This window comes from Nycticebus coucang, chromosome 9, assembly GCF_027406575.1.
Source record: "Nycticebus coucang isolate mNycCou1 chromosome 9, mNycCou1.pri, whole genome shotgun sequence".
NCBI lineage: Eukaryota > Metazoa > Chordata > Mammalia > Primates > Lorisidae > Nycticebus > Nycticebus coucang.
This window is the reverse complement of record NC_069788.1, coordinates 34,382,954-34,410,635: the sequence shown is the minus strand read 5'-3', so window position 1 is coordinate 34,410,635 and position 27,682 is coordinate 34,382,954. Positions and strand designations below refer to the sequence as shown.

Genomic DNA, 27,682 nt, shown 5'->3' with positions numbered 1-27,682 from the left:
TAATTTCTCAAGTGCATTTAAATTCACATTAATTTCCTACTTAAATATAAACAACCACATATATAACATCAATAGCACTCAAAAGACTTCTAAGATTGTGAAACTCAAAAAGAAGAAAAAGTCAATAGACTAAAAGCACTTAACTCCAGGAAGAGATTTTAAACAATAAAGCAATGTATAAATGAGCAAACAGAGATCATAGCTACAGTATCAAACGATTCAGTGACCACCCAAGTACATAACAACTCAGAAGTAATAAATCAGTTTTCTACAACACCTTATAAAAAAAGTTAAATATGTGACCACACACATTCTCAGTCCATGCTGTTAGGAGAGAATGAAAATCACAGAGGAAAAATAATTTAAAAATGAAGAGAAACTATAAATTATGCTAAATGGAAAAGTGATGCGATTGACAGTATTCAAAAAAACTAAAGATAGTGTTAAGAAAGCTGGGGTAAGAAATTTAGCTTTATTTGGGGAAAGAAAATCAGCATTTAAAGAAGAGAAATACAGAAAATTTTGCTAACAATTAACTCTATTAGTGTAAAACAATAAAAATAAATACCTAAAGACAAATCATAAAGTATATAGGATTTTAAAATGCAGACTAAATGCTAATCCATTCCAGCAACTTATGAATAATTCAGGGAAAACTTCACGTATGGCTGGGCACCAGAGTTCACATCTATATCCTTGCACTTTGGGAGGTTGAGGAGGGAGGACTAATTGAAGCTAAGAGTTCAAGACCAACCTGGGTAACATAGCAAGACCCCACTCTCTACAAAAAAAAAAAAAAAAACTAAACATGTCTGCACATATAGTCCTAGCTACTTCTGCTCTCTACAAAAAAGCTAAACATGTGTGCACATAAAGTCCTAGCTACTTCTGCTCTCTACAAAAAAGCTAAACATGTTGCACATACAATCCTAGCTACTTGGCTGAGGCAGAAGAATCACTTGAGCCCAGGAGTCGCAGCTGCAGTAAGCTTTGATCAGGCCACTGTACTCTAGCCTGGGTAACAAAGCTAAGACCCTATTTCAAAAATGAAAACAAAACAAAACAAATAAAACATACATTTGTTAGGACATTAAGAAGAGTTATTAGAAATTAAGTCATCTCTTGACAAAACTAAACAGAAGTAAAATATTTTCATATAAAAACTAACAAGAGCTTGTATTAACTTACTTGAAAGTTAAAATTCATATCGGACTATTTACAAAGATAACTGTCAGCATCATGTATAGGTATATTATCAAGGCAATAGGGTTTCTATTAATTAGAGATAAGTCAAAACAAGAAAGATCTCTATTAAAAACTGCCTATTCAGTTGGGCACAGTGCCTCGTGCCTACAACTCTAGCACTTTGGGAATCTGAGGTAGGTAGATGGCTTGAGATCCTTCAGGAGTTTGAGACCAACCTCAGCAAGAGGGAGACCCCATCTCTACTAAAAATAGAAAATCAGCCCTACTATGAAGCTAAATTATAGCTTTCACATGAAGGCTATAACCCAACTATAGCACAAGACTATGAGGAAAGGCCCAAGGAAGGGGAAGGGAGGGGGGAGGTTAAGGTGGAGGGAGGGTAATGGATGGGGCCACACCTAAGGTGCATGGTAAAATGGGTACAGGCGAAACTTACTAAAGGCAGCATACAAATGTCTACATACAATAACTAAGACAATACCATGAAGGCTACGTTGAACAGTTTGATGAAAATATTTCAGATTGTATATGAAACCAGCACATTGTAACCCTTGATTGCACTAATATACACAGCCATGATTTAACAAAAAAAAAAAAAAGAAAGAAAAAAAGCATAGTGGTGGGCACCTGTAGTCCCAACTACTTGGGAAAATGAGACAAAAGGATCACTTGTACCCAAGAGTTACAGGCCGCTGTGAGCTATGACGATGCCACAACACTATACCCAGAACAAAAGAGTAAGACTCTGTCTAAAAAAATAAAAAATAATTTTAAAAATAATAAAAACTGCCTAGTTTTTCATATCTCAATTTAAAAATATAACTCTCTTTTTATGTGAATTGGTGGGAAATGTTATAAACCCAAGATAAAATGTCTATATAATTAAGAAAATATTCTCATTTCTCATTAAGTAAAGAATATGGAAAATAGCTCTGAGGTATTCTTATAGTCATTTATTTCAAAGTTATAAAATTGTGAAAAGTCATGTTTATAGAGCATTTTATGAATGATGAACAATATTCTTGTTTATTCCTACAAAGCAAAATCAAGATACCCAACCCAACTAACAATACAGGACACAACTAGCAGGAAAAAAAAAGTATCCCTACAAAAGCTATTCCACAAAATCTGAAGAAGCAATGGTCCCAACAGATGTACAGAAATCAACATAAAAACACAGGAAACATGAATGACATTGCCAAAGAAACATAATATTCTCCAGTAACAGGCCCCATTTGAAAAGAACACTATAAAATGCCTGAAAAGGAATTCAAAATAACGATCTTACGAAAACTCAGTGAAACAAAGAGAATACAGATGGACAATTCAATGCAAAAAAGAAAACAATGCACAATCTACATGAAAAATTATACAAATATGTATCATGAAAATAAATCTTACAGCTAATAAATTCAATGAATGAAATAAAACTACAACTGAGAACATCAACAATAGATTAGATCAAGCGAAACAAAGAATTTCTGATTTTACAGGTAGGTCTTTGTAGAATAATCCAGTCAGACCAAAAAAACCAAAAAGGACAAAATGAAGAAAAATGACAGTGAAAAATACTACTCAGCAAAGCTATCCTTCACAAATCAAAGAGAAAAACATTCTTTCTCAGACATGAAAACTGAGGGAATTCATCAGCACTAGACTGGACTTAACAAGAAATATTTCAGGTAATCCTTAATATTTCTGAACTAAAAGAACAGTAACTACCAGTCTGAAAACACGTGAAAGTGTAAAACTCAGAGCAAATACGTGTATGAGAAAGAGAAAGGAATATTACCACAAAAAAGCAATCAAACCACAAAGATTCACAAGAGGAAGAAAAGAAGGAAGATACATGAAACAAGAAAAAAATTGGGCGGCACCTGTGGCTCAGTAGGTAGGGCGCCGTCCCCATATACCGAGGGTGGCGGGTTCAAACCCGGCACTGGCCAAACTGCAACCAAAAAATAGCCTGGCGTTGTGGTGGGCGCCTGTAGTCCCAGCTGCTTGGGAGGCTGAGGTGGGAATCGCTTAAGCCCAGAAGTTGGAGGTTCCTGTGAGCTGTGTCAGGCCACGGCACTCTACCGAGGGCCATAAAGTGAGACTCTGTCTCTACAAAAAAAAAAAAAAAAAAAAACAAGAAAAAAATTAACAAGATGACAGGAGTAATCCCTCACCTACAATAACAACCTTGAATAGAAACCATTTAAAATCTCCACATAAAAGATATATATTTTCTGGCTGAATAGATTAAAAAGTAACAGTAAAATAAAAACAAGACCAAAATATTTACTGTCCACAAGAAACTCACTTTACCTTTAAAGATATACATAAACTGAAAGTAAAAGGATGCAAAAAGATATTTTATGCAAATGAAGAAGGCCAATCATGGTGGCTCATGTCTGTAATCCTAGCACTCTGAGAGACTGAGGTAGGAAAATCCCATGAAGCTCACCTCTCCTAAAAACAGAAAAATTAGCTGGGTGGGGAGTTGTGGCAGCTGCCTACATTCCCAGCTACTCAGAAGGCTGAAGTAATAGTATCGTTTGAGGTTGCTATGAACAAGGCTGAAGCCATGGCACTCTAGCCTAACCAACAGAGTTACACTTTGTCTCCAAAAAAAAAAAGTGATTGCATTAATGTACACAGCTATGATTTAATAATAAAAAAAAGAGGGTCAGTATATAATGATAAAAGATCAGTTCAATAAGATAATATAACGATTGCAAATATATATGCACCCAACACAGAAGGTCCCACATGTATAACGCAAATATTATAAAATCTAAAGGGACAGACAGAATTCAATACATGGGGCTGAGTAACAGCTTCCCTGCAACTGGGCATGGTGAGTCTGGGGAGATAAGGCTCCAGACATCTTTGGCTGGTGGGATCTGCCTATAATCATCCCTTTGAGGATACAGGGAGTCAGCAAGGGACTTCTGGACCCCACGAGGAGGACAAAAACAGTGGGAAACTGGCAAGTGGTTGAGTGTGTTCGATCAACCTAATCACGCCGGCAACCATAAGTACAAGCAGCAGTGAGACTGCAAATCGGAAAGGCCTTACCTGTAAACTGTTTTGGTGTTTCTGGACTTGGCATTCAGTTGAACTGCCTTAGGGAGAGCTTGAGCAGGAGTGCAGAGAACTTTGGGCACTGTCTGGGGCCCCAGACAGAGCCACTGAGCTGGGCTGCAGGGAGCCATTGTGTGAGAGAACTGCTCCAGCAAGCTCCACCCTCAGGGTCCCAGAGCAAGGATCGGGCGGGACCTAGTAACCTAGCAACTGAGCAGCCTAAAGGCGGGGACTGAGCTGCCTTACAGCCTTAACCCTTAGGGGCAGAGTGAGATGGTTTTGGCACACTGGAGGCTCAGGCTGTTGCCCTGGTAAGAGTGCCGTGGTGTCACAGCTCATAGCAACCTCAAATTCCTGGGCTTGGCGCTGCCTGGACCTCCATAAGATCTGTGCCGCGACCCCGCACCAACCGGGCCTCTGCATGCCCTGACCAGGAACTGCGGGAGCCGTACAAACCTGCGTCCTCCCTCCTGTCTCCTCCCAGCCTCCACACTAGCCCTCTCGACTGGCCAGGAATACTGGTAGCCACGTGCTCTCTGGAGCCCTCCCTGCCTCTGCACAGAGCCCTTCTCCTGGGCAGAGACTGCTGGAGCCTTGGGCTCTCTGTGCCAAAGTCACTGGGAGACAGGCACTCCCAGAACCGGGCGCACCACCTCCCTCCCTGTTGCTGGATCCGGAGGTGTCACATGCCGGAGCTGGTTCCACAACCAGAACTCCCTAGGTGGAGCAGCCCCAGAGGAACTATGCAGGGTCACTCCCTGCAAAGATCAAGCAACAACAGAGTGATCCCGCTGGGATCTAATCTTGGAGAGACACTTCCCCAACTCTGAGGACGGCCAGAGGCAATGGTGAAAAACAATCATAAGGTGAAATCAACAGAAAAACTCTGGCAATATGAATAATCAGAGTAGATCAACTCCCCCAAGGATCAATGGGGCAGACACAGCACACGATCCCATGCACAAACAAATAACTGAGATGTCAGAAATAGAATTCAGAATCTGGATAGCAAATAAGATTGAATTAGAACTCCAATCAGTAACCCAAAAGATATCTCAAGAATTCAACAAATTCAAAGACCAAATGACCAAAGATTTTTACACATTGAGACAAGAAGTTGTAGCCCTCAAAGATCTGAGAAACACAGTAGAATCCCACAGTAACAGAATGAAGCAAGCAGAAGAAAAGATTTCTGACACCGAAGACAAAGTTTTCGAATGCTCCCAAACTCTCAAAGACGATGAGAAATGGAGGGCAAAAACAGATCACCCTCTCAGAGAGCTCAGGGATAATTCAAAGAAAACCAATATTCGTCTTATAGGGATCCCCGAAAGTGACGAAGTGGCTTCACAAGGCACAGAGTCTCTTCTCCATGAGATTATGAAGGAGAACTTTCCAGACACGCCAAGAGATTCTGAAATTCAGATAGCAGACAGTTTCAGAACTCCAGCACGACTCAACCTGAATAATACATCCCCCAGATACATCATAATCAATTTTACTAAAGTTAATATGAAGGAGAAAATTCTGAAAGCTGCCAGACGAAAGAAAACCATTATTTACAAGGGGAAGAATATTAGAATAACTGCAGATCTCTCTGCTGAAACCTTTCAAGCTAGAAGAGGATGGTCTTCGACTTTTAATCTCCTAAAACAAAATAACTTTCAACCCAGGATCCTGTACCCAGCTAAACTGAGTTTCATTTATGACGGAGAAATTAAATACTTCAATGCAATTCACATGTTGAAGAAATTTGTCATAACTAAACCAGTTCTCCAGGATATTCTCAGACCTATCCTCCATAAAGACCAACGTAATCCTCCACCACAAAAGTAAACTCACTCAGAAAATTTTGATCAAATTCCAACTTCCACACTCGCAAAAGGATTAAAAATGTCCACTGGACTCTCGAAAGGCTTATCAATATTCTCAATTAACGTGAATGGTTTAAACTGTCCTCTAAAGAGGCACAGGTCGGCTGACTGGATACAAAAACTCAAGCCAGATATCTGCTGCATACAAAATCGCATCTTACATTAAAAGACAAATATAGACTCAAGGTGAAGGGATGGTCATCTATATTCCAGGCAAATGGAAAGCAGAAAAAAGCAGGCGTTGCAATCCTGTTCGCAGACGCAATAGGCTTTAAACCAACCAAAATAATTAAGGATAAGGATGGACACTTCATATTTGTTAAAGGTAATATTCAATATGATGAGATCTCTCTTATTAATATTTATGCACCCAACCACAACGCACCTCAATTTATAAGAGAAACTCTAACAGACACGAGCAACTCAATTTCCTCCACTTCGATAGTAGTTGGAGATTTTAATACACGTTTAGCAGTGCTGCATAGATCCTCCAAAAAGAAGCTAAGCAAAGAAATCTAAGATTTAAACTCAACTATTCAACATCTGGACTTAAGCGACATCCACAGAACATTTCATCCCAACAGAACTGAATACACATTCTTCTCATCAGCCCACGGAACATACTCCAAAATCAACCACATCCTAGGCCACAAATCTAACCCCAGAAAATTTAAAAAAATAGAAATTATTACTTGCATCTTCTCAGACCATCATGGAATAAAAGTTGAACTAAATAACAACAGGAAACTGCATACCCATACAAAAACATGGAAGCTAAACAACCTTATGCTGAAGGATGCATGGGTTATAGACGAGATTAAGAAGGAAATCACCATATTTTTGGAACAAAACAACAATCAAGACACAAATTACCAGAACCTCTGGGATACTGCAAAGGCAGTCCTAAGAGGGAAATTTATAGCACTGCAAGCCTTCCTCAAGAAAACAGAAAGAGAGGAAGTTAATAACTTAATGGGACATCTCAAGCAACTGAAGAAGGAAGAACACTCCAACCCCAAACCCAGCAGAAGAAAAGAAATAACCAAAATCAGAGCAGAATTAAATGAAATTGAAAACAAAAGAATTATACAACAGCTCAATAAATCCAAAAGTTGGTTTTCTGAAAAGGTCAATAAAATAGATAAACCTTTGGCCAACCTAACCAGGAAAAAAAGAGTAAAATCTCTAATTTCATCAATCAGAAATGGTAAAGATGAAGTAACAACAGACACATCAGAAATTTAAAAAATCCTTAAGGAATACTACAAGAAACTCTACTCTCACAAATATGAAAATCTGAAAGAAATTGACCAATACCTGGAAGTACACCACCTACCAAGACTTAGCCAGAACAAAGTGGAAATGTTGAACAGGCCTATATCAAGTTCTGAAATAGCATCAACTATACAAAATCTCCCTAAAAAGAAAATCCCAGGATCAGATGGCTTCATGTCAAAATTCTACCAAACCTTTAAAGAAAAACTAGTACCTATACTACTAAACCTCGTCCAAAATATACAAAAAGAAGGAAAATTACCAAACACATTCTACGTACAAACATCACCTTCATCCCCAAACCAGGGAAAGACCCAACAAGAAAAGAAAATTATAGACCAATATCACTAATGAATATTGATGCTAAAATACTCAATAAGATCCTAACAAACAGAATCCAACAACACATCAAAAAATTATACACCATGACCAAGTCGGATTTATCCCAGGGTCTCAAGGCTGGTTCAATATACGTAAATCTATAAATGTAATTCAACACATAAACAAACTAAAAACTAAGGACCATATGATTCTTTCAATTGATGCAGAAAAAGCTTTTGATAATATCCAGCATCCTTTCATGATCAGAACACTTAAGAAAATTGGTATAGAAGAGACATTTCTTAAACTGATAGAGCCCATCTACAGCAAACCCACAGCCAATATCGTATTGAATGGAGTTAAATTGAAATCATTTCCACTTAGATCAGGAACCAGGCAAGATTGCCCATTGTCTCCATTGCTCTTTAACATTGTAATGGAAGTTTCAGCCACTGCAATTAGGGAAGAAAAGGTGATCAAGGGTATCCACATAGGGTCAGAAGAGATCAAACTTTTACTCTTCGCAGATAATATGATCGCATATCTGGAAAACACTAGGGATTCTACTACAAAACTTTTAGAAGTGATCAAGGAATACAGCAATGTCTCAGGATACAAAATCAACACCCATAAATCTGAGCCTTTATATATACCAACAATAACCAAGCTGAAAAAACAGTCAAAGACTCTATTGCTTTCACAGTAGTCCCAAAGAAGATGAAATATTTGGGAGTATACCTAACAAAGGATGTGAAAGATCTCTACAAAGAGAACTATGAAACATTAAGAAAAGAAATAGCTGAAGATGTTAACAGATGGAAAAACATACCATGCTCATGGCTGGGAAGAATCAACATTGTTTAAATGTCCATACTACCCAAAGCAATATATAATTTTAATGCAATTCCTATTAAAGCTCCATTTAAAGATCTTGAAAAAATACTTCGTTTTATATGGAATCAGAAAAAACTTCGAATAGCCAAAACGTTACTCAGCAATAAAAACAAAGCAGGAGGAATCACGCTACCAGACCTGAGACTGCACTATAAATCGATAGTGATCAAAACAACTTGTTACTGGCACAAAAGCAGAGAAGTAGATGTCTGGAACAGAATAGAGAACCAAGAGATGAATCAAGTTACTTACCGTTACTTGATCTTTGACAAGCCAATTAAAAACATTCAGTGGGGAAAAGATTCCCTATTTAACAAATGGTGCTGGGTAAACTGGCTGGCAACCTGTAGAAGATTGAAACTGGACCCACACCTTTCACCATTAACTAAGATAGACTCTCACTGGATAAAAGATTTAAACTTAAGACATGAAACTATAAAAATACTTGAAGAAAGTGTAGGGAAAACTCTTGAAGGAATCGGTCTGGGTGAATATTTTATGAGGAGGACTCCCCAGGCACTTGAAGCACTATCAAAAATACACTACTGGGACCTGATCAAACTAAAAAGCTTCTGCACAGCCAAGAACACTGTAAGTAAAACAAGCAGACAGCCCTCAGAATGGGAGAAAATATTTGCAGGTTATAACTCCAATAAAGGTCTAATAACCAGAATCCACAGAGAACTCAAACATATGAGCAAGAACAGAACACGTGACCCCATCTCAGGGTGGGCAAGGGATTTGAAGAGAAACTTCTCTAAAGAAGACAGACGCACAATCTACAAACACATGAAAAAAAGCTCTTCATCCTAAATCATCAGAGAAATGCAAATCAAAACTACTTTGAGATATCACCTAACCGCAGTAAGAGTAGCCCACATAACAAAATCCCAAAACCAGAGATGTTGGCGTGGATGTGGAGAAAAGGGAACACTTCTACACTGCTGGTGGGAATTCACAATAATATGTTCCTTCTGGAAGGATGTTTGGAGAATACTTAGAGACCTAAAGATAGACCTGCCATTCGATCCTGTAATTCCTTTACTAGGTTTATACCCAGAAGACCAAAAGTCACAATATAACAAAGACATCTGTACCAGAATGTTTATTGCAGCCCAATTCATAATCACTAAGTCCTGGAAGAAGTCCAAGTGTCCATCGACCCATGAATGGACTAGCAAATTGTGGTACATGTATACCATAGAATATTATGCAGCCTTAAAGAAAGATGGAGACTTTACCTCTTTCATGTTGACATGGATGGAGCTGGAACATATTCTTCTTAGCAAAGTATCTCAGGAATGGAAGAAAAAGTATCCAATGTACTCAGCTCTACTATGAAGCTAAAGTATAGCTTTCACATGAAGGCTATAACCCAACTATAGAACAAGACTATGGGGAAAGGGCCAAGGAAGGGGAAGGGAGAGGGGAGGTTTTGGTGGAGGGAAGGTAATGGGCGGGGCCACATCTACAGTGCATCTTAGAATGGGCACAGGCGAAACTTACTAAATGCAGAATACAAATGCCTGCATACAGTAACTAAGAAAATGCCATGAAGGCTACGTTGAACAGTTTGATCAGAATATTTCAGATTGTATATGAAACCCGCACAATGTACCCCTTGATTGCACTAATGTACACAGCTATGATTTAACAATAAAAATAAATAAATTTAAAAAAAGAAGAAGAATTCAATACATGGATGAACCTGGGGAGACATTATGCAAAGTGAAGTAACTCAGGCACAGAAAAATACTGCATGTTTGCACTCACATATGGAAGCTAAAAATGTTGATCTCGTAGAAGGAGATAGTAGAATAATAGTTACTAGATGCTGGGAAGAGTATGGGGGAAAGGTAGGACAGGCAGAGTTTAGGCACAGAAAATTAAACTACATAGAAGGAATAAGTTCTAGTGCTTTATAGCGCTATACGTTGGAGGGCCGGACTATAGTTTTAAAAAAAAAAAAAACTATGAACAAATTTCTATGCACACTACACATATCTTATTTTGAAGTAAAAAACAAAACGGGAACAAATACAATTCACACCGCTTCATATGGCCCATGGGCCGCAGTCTGAGGACGCCTGCATTAAATTATGTGTGATTAAAAAAAATAAACAAAACTAAATACACAAAAACATAAACACAACTGCAGAAATCTGAATAAAATCAATAGATTTCATCAATGCCGATATTCTGATTGTGATGGCATACTATAATTTTGCAAACTGTCACAACTGGGAGCAACTAGATAATAATACAGATCTCTCTCTGCATTATTTCTAACAACTGCATTTGAACCTGCAACTGTCTCAAAATAAAGACTTTAATATTAAAAGGAAAAAACCGAAATGATACAATATAGCATTGTAAAAGTTCAGTAAGGTATGCCTTACTAAATTTGTATGTGCTTTGCAATTCCTATCTAAAACTCAGATTCCCAGAATTAAAACATCAATTATATTACTTAAGTTTTTTTCTTAATTAGACAAATAATCCCTATAAAGCCCCTTTAATTTCTATTAAATAATGTATAATAGAAAAGTATTAATATTAATTTGATATTTATATTCTCTATTTAGCTCACCCTCTTATAGCAGATGAATTAAAGATAAGTTGTAGGCTATGTAAAATTACAGAGAATTCTGAAAAAAGGGGCTCTAAAATCCCCAAATATTTTAAACCTAATTTCAAGAATACATTTCCTATAATAATCATAGATATATTTCATAATCGAACTTATAATTCTATTTAAGAAGTCACCATGAGCTCTAAATTACTAGGTTATTTTAAATTCCTTAATATAAAACATTTATACAACCTTAATCTAATAATGTTAAATTACAAGTCACAATCTTACAAATATAATAACAATACTAATCAAGAGCAAATCATAGCAATAAATCATAATAAAATATGCCTAAAAAGCTGAAGTGAATATATGTTATATAAAACTACTAAATTAAGGACATATAATGATAATGCACCAAAAACAAATTTTTTGAACAAAATTCCATAAAGAACCAAAGGCAGTATCTTTCAGTTAAATTCATTCACAGCATTGAAAGCCAAACATAATATATATAGATGTATAAAATATAAATGTCATAAAAATTAGTCAATATCCTCCTTACCATTCACTATTTCTGAGACTTTCCTGTTTCCATTGTGTAGTCTACTTCAAAATGTCATTACTCGTATGTAAGTAAGTACTCTTTCTAAGTAGCATGACATTCTCTCCATGGGATTATTAAAGGATCTATAGTACTTCGGGGTTTGAGTAGAGCAAACTATGACATGCTGAAAGAATGTTTCTTACTGGTGATTTTGTCACCACATACATACAGTTTACCTTTTTTTGAAAAAACAGTAGTAATGTTTCACACTATACCACATCTTTTTTTATTATTATTATTTCAGGTTAATGTGAAGGTACAAACAAACAGGTCACAATATTTAGATATTTAGACAGAGTCCTTCTGGTAGTTGTGTCCCACACCCAAAAACTGTGTCATATACTCCTACCCTGTGCCCATTAAGTGAGAGCACGCCAAACTCTCCCCTTTTCCCCGCGCCCTTGTACCCTGCCCCCACAACTTGAATTGAGTTTTTCTCCTATCACACTGTACAGCATCTTAATATCAATTAATCTCAAAAAAATTATGAATCTTTATTTAGACACTTACAAAAGATTACATTATTTTACAAAAGGATAAATAGGAATACAAGAGTTAAATTTTAACTACACCCAATGGATTTTATTAACCATTAATAAAGGTAACATAATTTCTTACTGTATCTATCATCTATCACTACAATAAATTTTGACACAGCAAAAATATTCTTATGTATCTTTTTGAACACAAAACTCCTCACCCATTGAAGTTATTATTAAACTTTTAAAATATATAACCTATGCCAGAAAAAGGAATTTTTTATATCTTCAATAATAAACCCAAAGAACACTTCAATAATAAAGCCAAAAGAACACTTATGCAAACACAGCTACCCCAATTAATCCACATTTTGTGGAATTTCTTATATTTCTTAATATTCAGAATCCAAGTTCAACACCAAATCAATACAGATAGTCAGTGTGTCATACTATCAATATTTATCCCAGCTATGGTCTATATAAAATTGCTTATCACTTCTGAAAAAATTAAAACTTGGCAATTTTTCTGTCCATTTCACATATGCAGAGAGGTGAATAGGTTGGAATTGATGACTTTCTTCCTCTATCTTATTCCACATCACTGAATAGGTGGTTAGCTAACCAGTACGTTTTTTAGCAACCCTGAAAGTATCCTGGAGGTTTGTCTCAAGTCTCTTATTAAGAATGTATGACAAAAATCCACTTTTTCACAAGACTTTTACAATGCAGACATCTTTGAACACCTGGGTCATTCAATAGAGACAACAGAAAGCAGAAGACTATACTAACCCTATCTAATTCATCTTAACAAAGTTTTCAAAAAACTGAATAAGATCAAGCTTGTCTGTAAGTAATGAAATTGCCTGCAAAAACAAAATACAACATTCTTTAAGGAAGATAAAATCGAGAAACTCAGGAACATGAGTCACAATTGCCAGCACCAAATAATAATTTATTAGACATGCACAAAAGCAGGAAAAAAAACCCACAAACAGACATCAACATAAACAGAAGCAGAAATGACACAAATAAGAAAATAATATAAAAAGCTTTTAAAAGAGCTACTATATACAAGTTCAAAAATTTAAAATGAGGAAGAAAATAAAAGCAATAAAAAAGAATCTTACAAAAACTTTCACAGCTTAAAAACACAATACACAAAGTGAAAAACTCTCCACATATGTTTAAAGGCAAAGAAATAATTAAAAAGTTCAAAGGAAAATCAATAAATAGAAAACAAACCAAAAAAGAAAAAACATTACCAAACCAAAACCTGGTCTTTTAAAATAATTTTTCATCTTGTATGGAACCAGAAAAAAAACCCGTATAGCTAAGGCAATTCTTAGTAATAAAAACAAGGCTAGAGGCATTACCCTATCAGACTTTAGGCTGTACTACAAGGCCATAGTGATCAAAACAGCTTGGTATTGGCACAAAAATAGAGACATAAACATCTGCAATCGAACAGAAAACTTTGAGAAGAAACTAAAATCTTACAGCCACCTTTGATCTTTGATAAATCAAACAAGAACACTCACTGGAGGAAAGACTCCCTATTGAATAAATGGTACTGGGAGAACTGGATAACCACATGTAAGAGACTGAAACTGGACCCGCACCTTTCTCCACTCACTAAAATTGATTCAAGATGGATAAAAGATCTAAATCTAAGGCATGACTCAATAAAAATCCTCGAAGAAAATGTAGGGAAAACACTTGAAGGTAGCAGCCTGGGGAAAGACTTTATGAAGAAGACTCCAGTGGCAATTGCAACAACAGCAAGAAAAACCAAATGGGACTTAATTAAACTGAATAGCTTCTGTACAGCTAAGGAGACAACCACCAAAGCAAATAACCATCAGAATGGGAAAAGGTATTTGCATATTATAAATCGGCAAAAGCTTGATAACTAGAATCTACAGAGAACTCAAATTAAGCAACAAAGGAAAAGCCAACAATCTTTTATATCAATGGGCAAATGAGATGAATAGAATCTTCTCTAAAGACAGACAGACGAATGGCTAACAAGCATATGAAAAAAAGCTCATCACCCTAATTATCAGAGAAATGCAAATCAAAATCACCCTAACCCCACTGAGAATTGCCCACATCACAAAGTCTCAAAGCTGCAGATGATTGTGGAGAGAAGGGAACACTTTTACACTGCTAGTGGGACTGTAAACTAATACTACCTTTTGGAAGAACTCAAATGAGACCTCCTATTGGATCCTGCCATTCCATTACTAGGCATCTACCCAGAAGAAAAAAAAAATCATTTTATCATAAGGACATTTGCACTAGACTGTTTATTGTAGCACAATTTACAATTAATAAGCTGTGGTATATGTATATCATAGAATACTATTCAGCCACTAAAAAGGATAGTGACTTTACATCTTTTGTATTAATTTGGATGGAGTTGAAATACATTCTTCTTAGTAAAGCATCACAATAATGGAGAAACAAGAATCCAGTGTACTCAGTTTGTACTCTCAATGATTCCCAAACAATAAAAAAAGATCATAAAATTAATCTCTAGTTAGACTAACCAAGAAAAAAAATCTCATTAATAGAAGAGAGGACCTAACTATATCCTACAAATAAAATGATACTGAGATATTATGAACAATGTATGCTAATAAATTCTACAACTGAGAGGAAATGAATAAGTTCCTTGAAAGATACAGTACCAAAAATGGTACGAACTTTGAAAATCTGAATAGTCCTGTATCTATTAAAGAAATGAGATTTCTAACTATAAACTTTCCCATGAATATCATTCTGAATCCCAAGACTATCAAAGAGTAATAATTCTTGTTTGTATTACTACAGCTGCCAACATTTCCTCTGTATCAGATCTTAACAACCCAGATCTGTTTTATTTTTAACTGATTACCATTTAGATCAGGGATGGCACAGAAATTCACCCATAGGAGACACTATGAACGAGTCACAGAGTTTTTGCCTACTAAAGCCCAGATACACTCCCACAATTCTCCTCAAATATTCCAACTAACCAAATGGAGTTTGGATATAGAGATAAAAACTTATTAGCCATGCCTGATTTATACTTAGTAGTAATTACCCTTAGTAGTAATTTCACCACTCATTTTTAAACTGATAATAGTTTTTCCTAATTGACTTTAGTAAGTTTTTTCTTATATCCTACAAGACAGTGCTCTCATAGGAGTATGATATTGTAAACAGCAAAGTAACAGCTCATGCCTTCCTGAAAAGTGGTGCTATTGCACACTAAGTGTGCTAGTGCACACTACTGCACTATTCCTACACTTGATTTTACCCAGATTTGTTGCCTACCACCCTACCTTTATCATTTTGTTTAGAATTCAATTGTATATAATTGTTGAGTTTAACTGTACATTACTGCTATGTTCTTAACTACTGCAGTTATACTTCTATGTTCCACACCTAAAATTCTCTTTCAAGTTAACCAAATTTCTACTTACATACTATCATCTAAAATTAATATGTTCATTCTAAACTCCCTTCCAATATTTCCCAACTTTTCACTCTTAAATTTCTTCAAGATAGATATATAATACTTTGAATTAACCTTATGATTTGAGTTGAAATCTGATTTAATAAATACTTTATAATACATTATAATACATTTGAATTAATGATTCAAATTAATGATGAGTTGAAATCTGATTTAATAAATATAATCAATGCTAAATATCTATAAAAGCACCTTAAATTACTGCAATTTCATTATCTACTAATTCTACCATAGTAAAACGAGGTTTACTTCAAACATTTGAGATTTCCTAAAAAAATATTTTTCAAGATTGGTAATGTTTTAATTAATAAAATCAAACATTTTCTACATTTTTTCTGTTGCATACATGTAAGTATTTGAGGTATTTCATGTTTTTTCAAATATATCTATTTAGGTAACAAGGAAATTTAACTAATTTAGTCCTATTGCTCTGAGTTCCAAACAACTAAAATACAAATGAACTTATCTTTGGGTAAATCTTTTAAATTTATGTTAAAATATTTAACGTAAAATTTACTATTTTCACCATTCTTAAGGTTACAGTTCTGCGGCAATAAATACATTCACATTATTACACAACCATCACCACTGTCCATATCCAGAACTTTTCTATCATCCAAAAATGGAATTATATCCATTAAGGAATAGCTCACAACTCCTCTCACCTAACCCCAAACAGACCATGGAAGGTAACCTCTAATCTATTTTCTGTTACTTTGAATTTAACTATTCTAGGTACCTCATATAAAGGAAATCATATAATATTTGTCCTTTGGGGTATGGTTTATTTCATGTAGCAAATATTTTCAAAATTCAATTATGATGTAGCAAGTATCAAAATTTCATTCCTTTTTCTTTTTTTATTTTCCTGAGACAGAGGGAAAAATTCAGTCACCCTGAGTAGAGTGCCATAGCATCATCACAGATCACAGCAACCTTAAAATCTTGGGCTCAAGTGATCCTCTTGCAACAGCTTCCTGAGCAGTGCCTGCCACATGCCCAGTCAGTTTTTCTATTTTAAGTAGAGATGGCGACATGCTTTGCTCCTGAGCACAGGCTATCTACCCACATCCACCCACCTCTGCCTCCACCCATCTCAGCCTCCATGGCCTGGGCCTCCACTCCCCTTGACCTCCCACAATGCTAGGATTACAGGCATGAGCCACCATTCCCCCCACCTCATTTCTTTTTAAAACTGAATAGTATTCCATTGTGTGTATGTGTGTGCATACCACATTTTGTTTATCCATTCATTCACTAATGGGCATTTGGGCTATTTCTATCTTTTAACTGCCATAAATAATGCTGCTACAAAGACTGGCATACTAATATCTGTTTGAGTCCTCACTTTCAATTCTTCAGGGTATGTGTCCAGAAGCAGAATTGCTGGATCACATAAGGGTAATTCTATGTTTAATTTTTGAGGAACCACTGTATCATTTTCCACACCAACTATGTAATTTTAAATTATTACCAGCTATACAGAGATGTTCTAATTTGTCCATATCCTTACTAAAATTATTTATTTTTTAAATAGCTCTCCTAATGGTTGTGAAATGGAATCTCACTGTGGTTTTGATTTGCAGTTTTCTTAGGACTAGATGTTGAACATCTTTTCATATTCGTATTGACATCTCTATATTTCCATTAGAGAAATGTTTATATAAGCACTTTGCCCATTTTTCGATTGGGTTATTTATTTTTGTTGTTGAGTTTTAGGAGTTCCCTATATATTCTGGATGTTAACCTCTTACCAGATAAATAATTTGCAAATATTTTCTCCCATTCTGTGGGTTACCTTTCTACTCTTTTGATGGACTCTCTCAATGCACAGAAGTTTTTAATTTTGATGAAGTTCAATTTTCTATTTTTTCTTTTGCCTGTACTTTTGATATAATCGCCAAGAAATCACTGCCAAATTAAATGTCATGAAGTTTTTCCCTTATATTTTCTTCTAAGAGTTTCATAGTTTTAGCCCTTACATTTATGTCTTTGATTGATCCAAGTGAACTTGTGAAACATAACCATTTACAAGAAACTATCATTAACTTCCAAAATAATGAATAGTTTTTTTTATTAATCTAAACTATAAAGTGATTTACACTGGAACTCCATTATGTACCTTGCTACAGCACACATTATTTCATTATGAGACCAAATGAAAGAGATATCTGAACCTTTCACAAAACAGTAAGAATACACATCAGGACAAAATCTAAGCTTCTCATCAATTGTCAATCTATATAGTACAATGGCTCCAAATCACCTTCCTATATAGATGGTACTGAAGTACTCACATTGTGACTTCTTTGAATTACAAAACATGGTAACTAAGAGTAAGACGGATTAAGATGTAACATTCAACAAAAATGTACAATTTTCATTCAGGAAATTTCAAAAGAAATTTTCAAAAAGAAAACTTTTGTTACCAAGCATAGAGCAATGACTTAAAGTGGTAAGTTGACAAGAAAATATTATAACAATCAATTTTAGTTTTCTTGCATATCTCTAAGATCAGAACAGGAAATAGAGTACAACTTTACAACTAAGTTAAACAACCAATTCTATGTTTAATTTTCTCCGAATTATGAAAAGCATTTACTCTTCTAAAGACCTAATATTTATTTAACTTCAATGAGTACATAAAAATAAAAATACAAATTTAAAATAGTTCCTATGAAACTAAAGTACTATATTGAGACCTTGGCTTCCAGTACCACCATTACCACATTTCAAGAAAGAAATGTGTTATGGTGAAAAGAACAGTCATAAAATGTGGTTCTTTTCCTAACTCTACTCATTCTCTTTAATTTAAAAGAAAGAAATGAAATGTGATGATCTCAAATGCCTCTACCAATTCTAAAAATCTATTTTAAACAAACATACATGAGTAAAAATTTCATGATTTCCTGGACTGCACTGTCTGTAACAGCAGTCCCCAACCTTTTGGGCACCATGGATGTTTCAAGGAAGACAATTACTCCATGGACCAGAAGAGGTGGGGGAGTAGGAGATGGTTTTGGTATAAGTCTGCAAGCAATTATTTATAGGCAATTCCTAGGATATGAATAAGATAGGCTTTGTTAAGTTTGTTCTTGAGTTGAATTTGTATGTAAGTTGGAACGGGTACATTCACCTATTACCTGTAATAGCCTCTTAAGTGCGAGTCATATGTCAGTCAGACATTTATAACTTGGGGTCTTACTGTAAAAGACTCCATTCATAAGTGCAAGTTTTACGTAAGTCAGATGTAACTCAGGGACTGCCTGTATTATGGTTTCTGCACAAACCTCTCTGCTAATGATAATCTGTATTTGCAGCTGTTCCCCAGCACTATCATCATGGCTTCAGCTTCACCTTAGAACATCAGGCATTAGATTTTTGTTTGTTTGTTTTTATTGTTGGGGGTTCATTGAGGGTATAATAAGCCAGGTTACACTGATTGCATTTGTTAGGTAAAGTCCCTCTCGCAATCATGTCTTGCATTAGATTTTCATAAGGAGCATTCAACCTAGATCCTTCATATGTAGGTTACAGTTGAGTTCGTGTTCCTATGAGAATCTAATGCCACTGATCTGTCAGGAGGCTGAACTCAGGTGGGTGATGTGAGCAAAGGGGAACAGTTGTAAATACAGATGAAGTTTTGCTCACTCACATGCCAGCTGCTCACCTGCTGTGCAGCCTAGTACCTAACAGGCCACAGATGGGTCTGTAACCCAGGGGTTGGAGACTGCAGGTCTAGGGAATAAACCCAGAGGATTTGTTTTATTCATTCAGCCACTCCATCATTCAGGAAATATTTAATGAACTTCTGTTATGTGCCAGTTACTGTTTTAAGCAGTTTTGATAATATTCAAAGACATACAAATTTGCCTGCTCTCAGGGAATTTACATACTAGTGGAAAGACATAAAATTTAAAAATGGAGAAAAAACACAAATCAAGGGGAATGTGACTGCTATGTTTTGAGAAACATTAAGAAGGCCAGTGTTGCTTGAGTGATACAAGCATAGACAAGAAAGGCAGAAGACAGATCTGAGAGATAACCAGGGGCCAGATAATGTAGGACACTGAAGGAGATTGTAAGAACTTAGATTTTCATACTCTGATTGGGATAGAAAGCCACAAAATGTTTTGAGTAAAGAAATGATTTTTTAAAAGGTTTGTATTTTAAAAAATAAAGCATGGTTTGTACTCATTTCAGTAGCACATACACTAAAAAATAAAGCATGGTTACTGCTTATAAAACAGACCATATGAGATAAGAGTAATCTTTGTTTTGGGGGGATTCATTGAGGGTACAAAGAATTAGGTTATACTGACTGTGGTTATTAGATAAAGTCCCTCTTGTAATCCTGTCCCACCCCCAAGAGGCGTGCCATACACTGTGACCCCTGTAGATGCCTCCCTCCTCTCCTCTCCCTGCTCACTCATTCCCTTACCCTACCCCTTGTATTAGATCATTTATTACCTTCATATTAGAATTGAGTACATTGAATTCTTGCATCTCCATTCATGTGATGCTTTACTAAGAAGAATGTATTTCAACTCCATCCAAATTAATACAAAAGATGTAAAGTCAGCATCCTTTTTAGTGGCTGAACAGTATTCCATGAAATACATATACCACAGCTTATTAATCCATTCCTGGATTGGTGGGCATTTATGTTGTTTCCACATTTTGGCGATTGTAAATTGCACTGCAATAAACAAATGTGCAATATGTCCTTATGATAAAATGATTTTTTTTTCTTCTGGGTAGATGCCTAGTAATGGGATTGCAGGATCCAATGGGAGGTCTCCTTTGAGTTCTTTGAGGATTCTCCATACTTTCTTCCAAAAGGTTGTATTAGTTTACAGTCCCACCAGCAGACTGTTCCCGTCTCTCCACAATCACCTACAGCTTTGAGACTTTGTGACGTGGGTAATTCTCAGTGCGGTTAGGTGGTATCTCAGGGTGATTTTGATTTGCATTTCTCGGATGATCAGGGATGATGAGCATTTTTTCAAATGTTTGTTAGCCATTTTCTGTCTTCGTCAGAGAAGATTCTGTTCACATCTCTTGCCCAGAGGTACATGGGATTGCTTCCTCTTTTTCTGTTAATTTGAGTTCTCTGTTAATTTGTAGACTCTAGTTATAAACTCTTTGTCAGACTGATACCCTGCAAATATCTTTTCCCATTCTGAAGGGTATCTTATTGCTTTACTTGTTGTGTCCTTAGCTGTGCAGAAGCTTTTCAGCCTAAGTCCCATTTGTTAATTTTTGTTGTTGCGATGGCTTCTATAGTCTTTGTCATAAAATCTTTCCCCAGGCCAGCATCATCAAGAGTTTTGCCCAGAACCTCTCCTAAGATTTTTATCTTTTCATGTTTTAGATTTAAATTTCTTATCCATCTTGAGTCAATTTTTGTAAGGGCTGAAGGGTGTGGGTCCAGTTTCAGTCTTTTACATGTGGTTATCCAGTTCTCTCAGCACCACTTGTTGAATAGGGATTCTTTTCCCCACTGTATGCTTTTGTTTAGTTTATCAAAGATCAGATGACAGAGACTGGTTTCAACTCTTGATTTTCGATTCCGTTCCATAAATCTATGTCTCTATTTTTTTGCCAATACCATGCTGTTTTGATTACTGTGGACTGGTAATATAGCCTGAGAAGGATATACAAATAGGGGCACAAGAGGTCAAACTCTCCCTCTTTGCTGAAGATATGGTCTTACACCTAGAAAACCCCAGAGACTCAACCACAAAACTCCTGGAAGTCATTAGAAAACGCAGTAATGTCTTAGGGTATAAAATCAATGTCCAAAAATCAGTAGACTTTATATACACCAGTAAGAGTATTTTTTTAATTAACAAATATGTACATAACCATGCCATGTATTAATCACTATTCTAAGAATGTTATAAACATTTAATTATTTTTAATTCTCATGCCAACCATATGATGTATTTTGCAGATAAGGAAACTGACATTCAGAGATTTAAAAACTTAAAGATCACACAACTAGAATTTTATATAACTGTAACCTAAGCCATCTTGCTCTCTTCTCTATTATCCTTCGCTGAATCTTTTAAAAAGTAGAAATATTTAGATGATACCAGAGTTAGGGAGTATTAGCCTGATTTAAATGTGTCTTTAAGACACAGGTGGGAGGATTTGCTGACAAGTAAATGTGGAGTACAAAAGAAAGACTGATGCTAAGGAATCTGACATTAAACTGAGATGAAAAACATAAAAAAAGAAGAGTATTTGGAAAAGAGAATCCAAGGATGTAGTTAAACCATTAAACATCCAAATGAAGATATCAACTTGGCAGGTGAATGTAACAATCCAGAGATCAGAAAAGAGATACTGACTAAACATAGAACTTTGTCTTTGGCATATAAATATTATGTAAAGCTATTTGGAAGGATGAAGTAAACTGAAGAAAGACTGGATAATGATTTATAGACAGCTTTGATAAAAACTCTGACCTAGTAAACACCAGGGAAAGTACTTCCTAAACAATTATGCAAGTACTGAGATTTCTATCAGAAAATCTAAAGTATTATTTCTAAAAACACACAGAGAAATATATTAATCACAATGTACTTCTGTGATACATCATGTACATGCTTTTAGAAAAATTAATTCCTCAAAACTGTACAGAATGTATGGAGATGAGGAAGGAAGAGAATAAATATAGGAGCAGATCTAGGCTTTAGTGTCTGCCAAGTACAGTATTCTTCCCCACTCTGAGCTGGACCTAATATGATTTTAATGATAATGTAAAAAAAAAAAAAATTACAGAGTACCAAGAGAAAAAATAAAAGCAGTGGGTTTCACACAACCTTTATGTATACTCCAAAGGCCATGCCTCCCATATATCTAGGTAATATCCACAATGTTATTAGCCTGTTAATAAAATTGTCAGTGATCCTGACAGTGCTTATTGTGATTAGGGAACCTGGGAATGAAGAGTGCCAAAAGGGCTTTACCCAGAGCCAATTACCAAGTCTCAGAATAGACAACCTGGTAACTGTTCCCAGAAGAAATGTTCTGATTCTTTTTATTACTTTCCTGGGCACTGTGGTCTGGTGCTGCAATTCAATTACAACCACATCCTAAAATAAGAATTCAATAACAACCTCAATTCCTGGTTAATCCACAAACATCTTTGTTAAACTTCATTTATTGGTATAAATGAAGAAAATATAGGCATAAGAATGAAAGGTTTAGCCTACTTTAACTGAAATTATACAGATAGGTTAAAAAAACTTAAAGAGCCATATCATGCAAACACTAATCAAAGAAACCTGGTGTGACTAAATTAATATGCAAAATAGAGTTTAGAATAGAGTCAGAGGACATCAAACTTTCACTCTTCGTACATGATATGATTGTATACCTGGAAAACCCTAGGGACTCAACTACAAAACTCTTAGACGTGATCAAGGAATACAGCAGTGTCTCACGATACAAAATCCATATTCACAAATCAGTAGCCTTTATATATACCAACAACAGTCAAGCTGAAAAAACGATCAAGGACTGTATTCCTTTTATAGTAGTGCCAAGCAAGATGAAATGTTTGGGTGTTTACATAACAAAGGACTCTCTCTATAAAGAGAACTATGAAACTCTGAGAAAAGAAGTAGCTGAAGATGTTAACAAATGGAAAAACATACCATGCTCATGGTTGGGAAGAATCAACATTATTAAAATGTCCACACTACCCAAAGCAATATACAATGTTAATGCTATCCCTATTAAAGCACCACTATCATACTTTAAAGACCTGGAAAAAATAATACTTCATTTTATATGGAATCAGAAAAAAACCTCGATTAGCCAAGACATTACTCAGAAATAAAAACAAAGCAGGAGGAATCACGCTACCAGACCTTAGACTATGCTATAAATCAATAGTGATTAAAACAGCATGGTACTGGCACAAAAACATAGATGTATGGAACAGAATAGAGAACCAAGAAATGAAACCAGCTACTTATCGTCATTTGATATTTGATAAGCCTATCCAAAACATTCAGTGGGGGAAAGTCTCCCTATTTAACAAATGGTGCTGGGTGAACTGGGTGGCAAACTTGTAGACGACTGAAACTGGACCCCACCTTTCACCATTAACAAAAATTGATTCTCACTGGATAAAAGATTTAAACTTAAGACACGGAATTATAAAAATACTAGGAGTGTGCAGGGAAAACACTTGAAGAAATCGGCTTGGGAGAATATTTTACGAGGAGGACTCCCCTGGGCAATTGAAACAACACCAAAAATACATTACTGGGATCTGATCAAACTAAAATGCATCTGGTATAGCCAAGAACACAGTAAGTAAAGCAAGCAGACAGCCCTCAGAATGGGAGAAGATATTTACAGGTTATGCTTCTGACAAAGGTTTGGTAACCAGAATCCACAGAGAACTCAAACTCATTAATAAGAACAGAACAAGTGATCCCATTTCATTGTGGGCAAGAGACTTGAACAGAAGCTTCTCTGAAGAAGACAGGCGCATGGTTTACAGACATATGAAAAAATGCTCATCATCTTTGATCATTAGAGAAATGCAAATCAAAACCACTTTGAGATATCATCTAACTCCAATAAAAGTAGCCCACGTAACAAAATCCCAAAACTACAGATATTGGCATGGATGCAGAGAAAGGGGAACACTTCTACACTGCTGGTGGGAAAGCAAGCTAATAGGTTCCTTTTGGAAAGAAGTTTGGAGATCACTTAGGGATCTAAAAATAGATGACCTGCTGTTTCATCCTGCAATTCCTCTACTAGGTATATATCCAGAGGACCAAAAATCACTTTATAACAAAGATATTTGCACCAGAATGATTATTGCAGCCCAATTCATAATTGCTAAGTCATGGAAGAAGCCCGCGTGTCCATCAACCCATGAATGGATTAATAAATTGTGGTATATATATATAATGGAATATTATGCAGCCTTAAAAAGGATGGAGTCTTTACTCTTTTTTCTTTTTTGCAGTTTTTGGCCAGGGCTAGGTTTGAACCCACCACCTTCGGCATATGGGACTGGCGCCCTACTTCTTGAGCCACAGGCACCACCTGGAGACTTTACCTCTTTTATGTTTACATGGATGGAGCTGGAACATATTCTTCTCAGTAAACTATCTCAAGAATGGAGGAAAAAGTATCCAAGGTACTCAGCTCTACTATGAAACCAATATATAAGCAAACATACTTCCATATGAAAGCTATAACCCAACTACAGCCCAAGATGAAGGGGAAAGAGCAAGGGGAGGGGTGAAGAGGGGAAGGATGGGTTGAGGGAGGGTAATTGGTGGGACCACACCTATGGTGCATTTTACAAGGGTACATGTCAAATTTACTAAGTGTAAATGCTCAAACAAAATAATTAAGAAAGTACAGGGAAGGCTATGTTAACCAGTTTTATGAAAGTATTTCGAATTGTATATAAAACCAGCACATTATACCCTATAAATGCTTTAATGTACACAGCTATGATTTAATAAAAAAATATATTTTTTCAGGTAAAAAAAAGTTTAGAATAAGAAAAATTGTTAAAAAATAAAGAAGAACATTATACTTCACTATAATGCTATTTGTATAGGCACCTAACATTAGAGCTTCAGAATACGTAAAGCAAATACTGATTGAAGTGAAAAGAAAAACGGAAAAATCCATATCTAGAAACGAAGAGTTCAACACATTTTTCTCAAATAATTAATAGAACAAGTTCACAGAAAAATAGCAAGGATATCTCAGAACTGACAATACTATCAAACAATTTGACTTAGGAGACATTTATATAACATTCCACTATATTACAACAAAATATGCATTCTTTAGAGTGCTCATGGAAATCCATCAAGGTAAACCACATCCAAGTTCACAAAACAAATCTTAACAGATATAAAGTAACCAAAATCTTACAAAGTACATTCTCTGAGCATAAATAAATTTAACTAGAAATCAATAAAGGAGAAGAGAAAATCCCCCAAATATTCAAAAACTTTAAAACATACCCCTAAGCAATACATGAATCAAAGAAAATGTTAAGAGGATTTAAGAAATATTTTTAACTAAATGAAAATGTAAATACAACATACCAAAATTTGAAAGTTATACTTAAAGCAGTGGTAAGAGGGACATTTATAACATTAAATACACATATTAGAAAAGAAGACAGGTTTTATATCAATAATCTAAGACTCCTGCTTTAAGAAATCAAAAAAGATAAGAAGTAACCTAAAGTAAGCAGACGATATAACAACAGAAATTTATGACGTTGAAAACAGTAGAGAAAAATCACTGAAACCAAAAACTATTTCCTTGAAGAGATCAATGAAACTGATAATCCTACAGTCAGTCCAAGCAAAAAATCCAAGAAGAACTATCACAATAGACCCCACAGATGTTAAGGGAATACTATAAGCAAATCTACAATAATTTTGACTAATTAAAAGAAATGGACCATTTCCTTGAAAGACACAAACTACCAAGCCTCAGTAGAGATAACTGAAAGAATCCTGTATTTTACAGGTAAGAGTTAACATGGCAGGCCTGATGCTATCTTTTGAAGGGCCTGATCACAGAGCTGCCCTTCAGCTGATATGTGAGAACTTAGTATTTAGGATGTTCTCCATAGAACAAACTTATTTTGACCACTTTTGGCATGGAATCCTGATGGACCAGCTTATCTAGATTTTCTGAACTAACACCATGATTATTTATACACACCTGCTTTTCTTCTGGAGCCAGGAATTTTACTAGCTATGGCTAGTCATGCAGATACCATGTGTATACATGACTAGCCCTTAATGAAAAACCCTTAAGTTTTAAGCAGGCTTTTCTGGACAGAAACATTGCACAGTATTACTCCAATTCATTGCTAGAAAATTGCCTGCTGTCAGTAGGACGAACTTTTAAAGCCTACACTGAAATACCCTAATACTCTCCATGAATCTTTTTACCTTGCTGCTCTGTAATAAATCATAGCTGTAATGGCAATTACTATGAGTAACGTGCTGTGAGTAATGTGCTATGAGAATCACTGAATCGGTTATCATAAAATCTTGAAATAATCTTTGTATATCTATTAAAGAAAATACATTTGTATGTAAAAAAATCTTTCAAAAATAAAAAGGAGAAGTCCAGCCTCACGTTGTTACACTAGAGAACTCTACCCAATGTGTATAAGGAAGAAATAATACTAAATCCAAACCATTTCATCTCAGTAAGAGAACAGCAGAAATACTAACCAATTCATTTTTAGGGACAGAATTATCTTCTTACCAAAACAGACAAAGAGGGTACAAAAAATACAATTACAGATCAGCATCACATACAAATCCAAGGAAAATCCGCAGCAAAATATTAGCAAATAAAGTCCAGCAACATATAAAAGAATAATATCCCACATATATACCCTCATCAAATGAGATGTATCTCAGGATTGCAAGACTGGCTCAATACTTAAACATTAATCAATGTAATATACCATATTTACACCTAAAGGGGAAAAAATTACAGAGTCCTAGCAAATGATATGGAAAAAGAATTTAACAAAATTTAAAACTGTACCATGATAAAAACTGAGTAGTCTAAAAATGGAAAGGAAATTCTTCAATGAAATACAGCACATCTACTGTATAAAAAACATAGCTTTCTTTGTAAAAGTGGGAACAAGGCAGTAATAGCTCATCTCACCACTCCTATTCAACATTGTCTTAACAAATCTTAGTCAATGCAATAAGATACAAAAGAGGAGAAGAGGGAATGGAACTAAAGATGGAAGAAAAAGGGAGAAAGTGAAAGAAGAAAAGAAGGTATGCAACTATAAAAAAGAAAACTGCCTATTACCAGATG

The 27,682-nt window shown here is 35.5% G+C and overlaps 1 protein-coding gene across 5 annotated transcripts in view; it reads right to left on the bottom strand.

Annotated features, from left to right (window-relative positions):
• The window catches only part of SUPT3H (SPT3 homolog, SAGA and STAGA complex component), a 502,772-nt gene that overhangs the window by 372,387 nt on the left and 102,703 nt on the right, over positions 1–27,682 (bottom strand). Inside the window, exon 1 of one of the 5 annotated variants that reach the window (XM_053602209.1) lies at positions 26,027–26,034. The exons of the other annotated variants lie outside the window; for them this stretch is intronic. The gene's annotated coding sequence lies outside the window, so the exon portion shown is untranslated. Of the gene's footprint in view, positions 1–26,026; positions 26,035–27,682 lie in introns of those variants that run through there. 5 annotated transcript variants of the gene reach the window in all.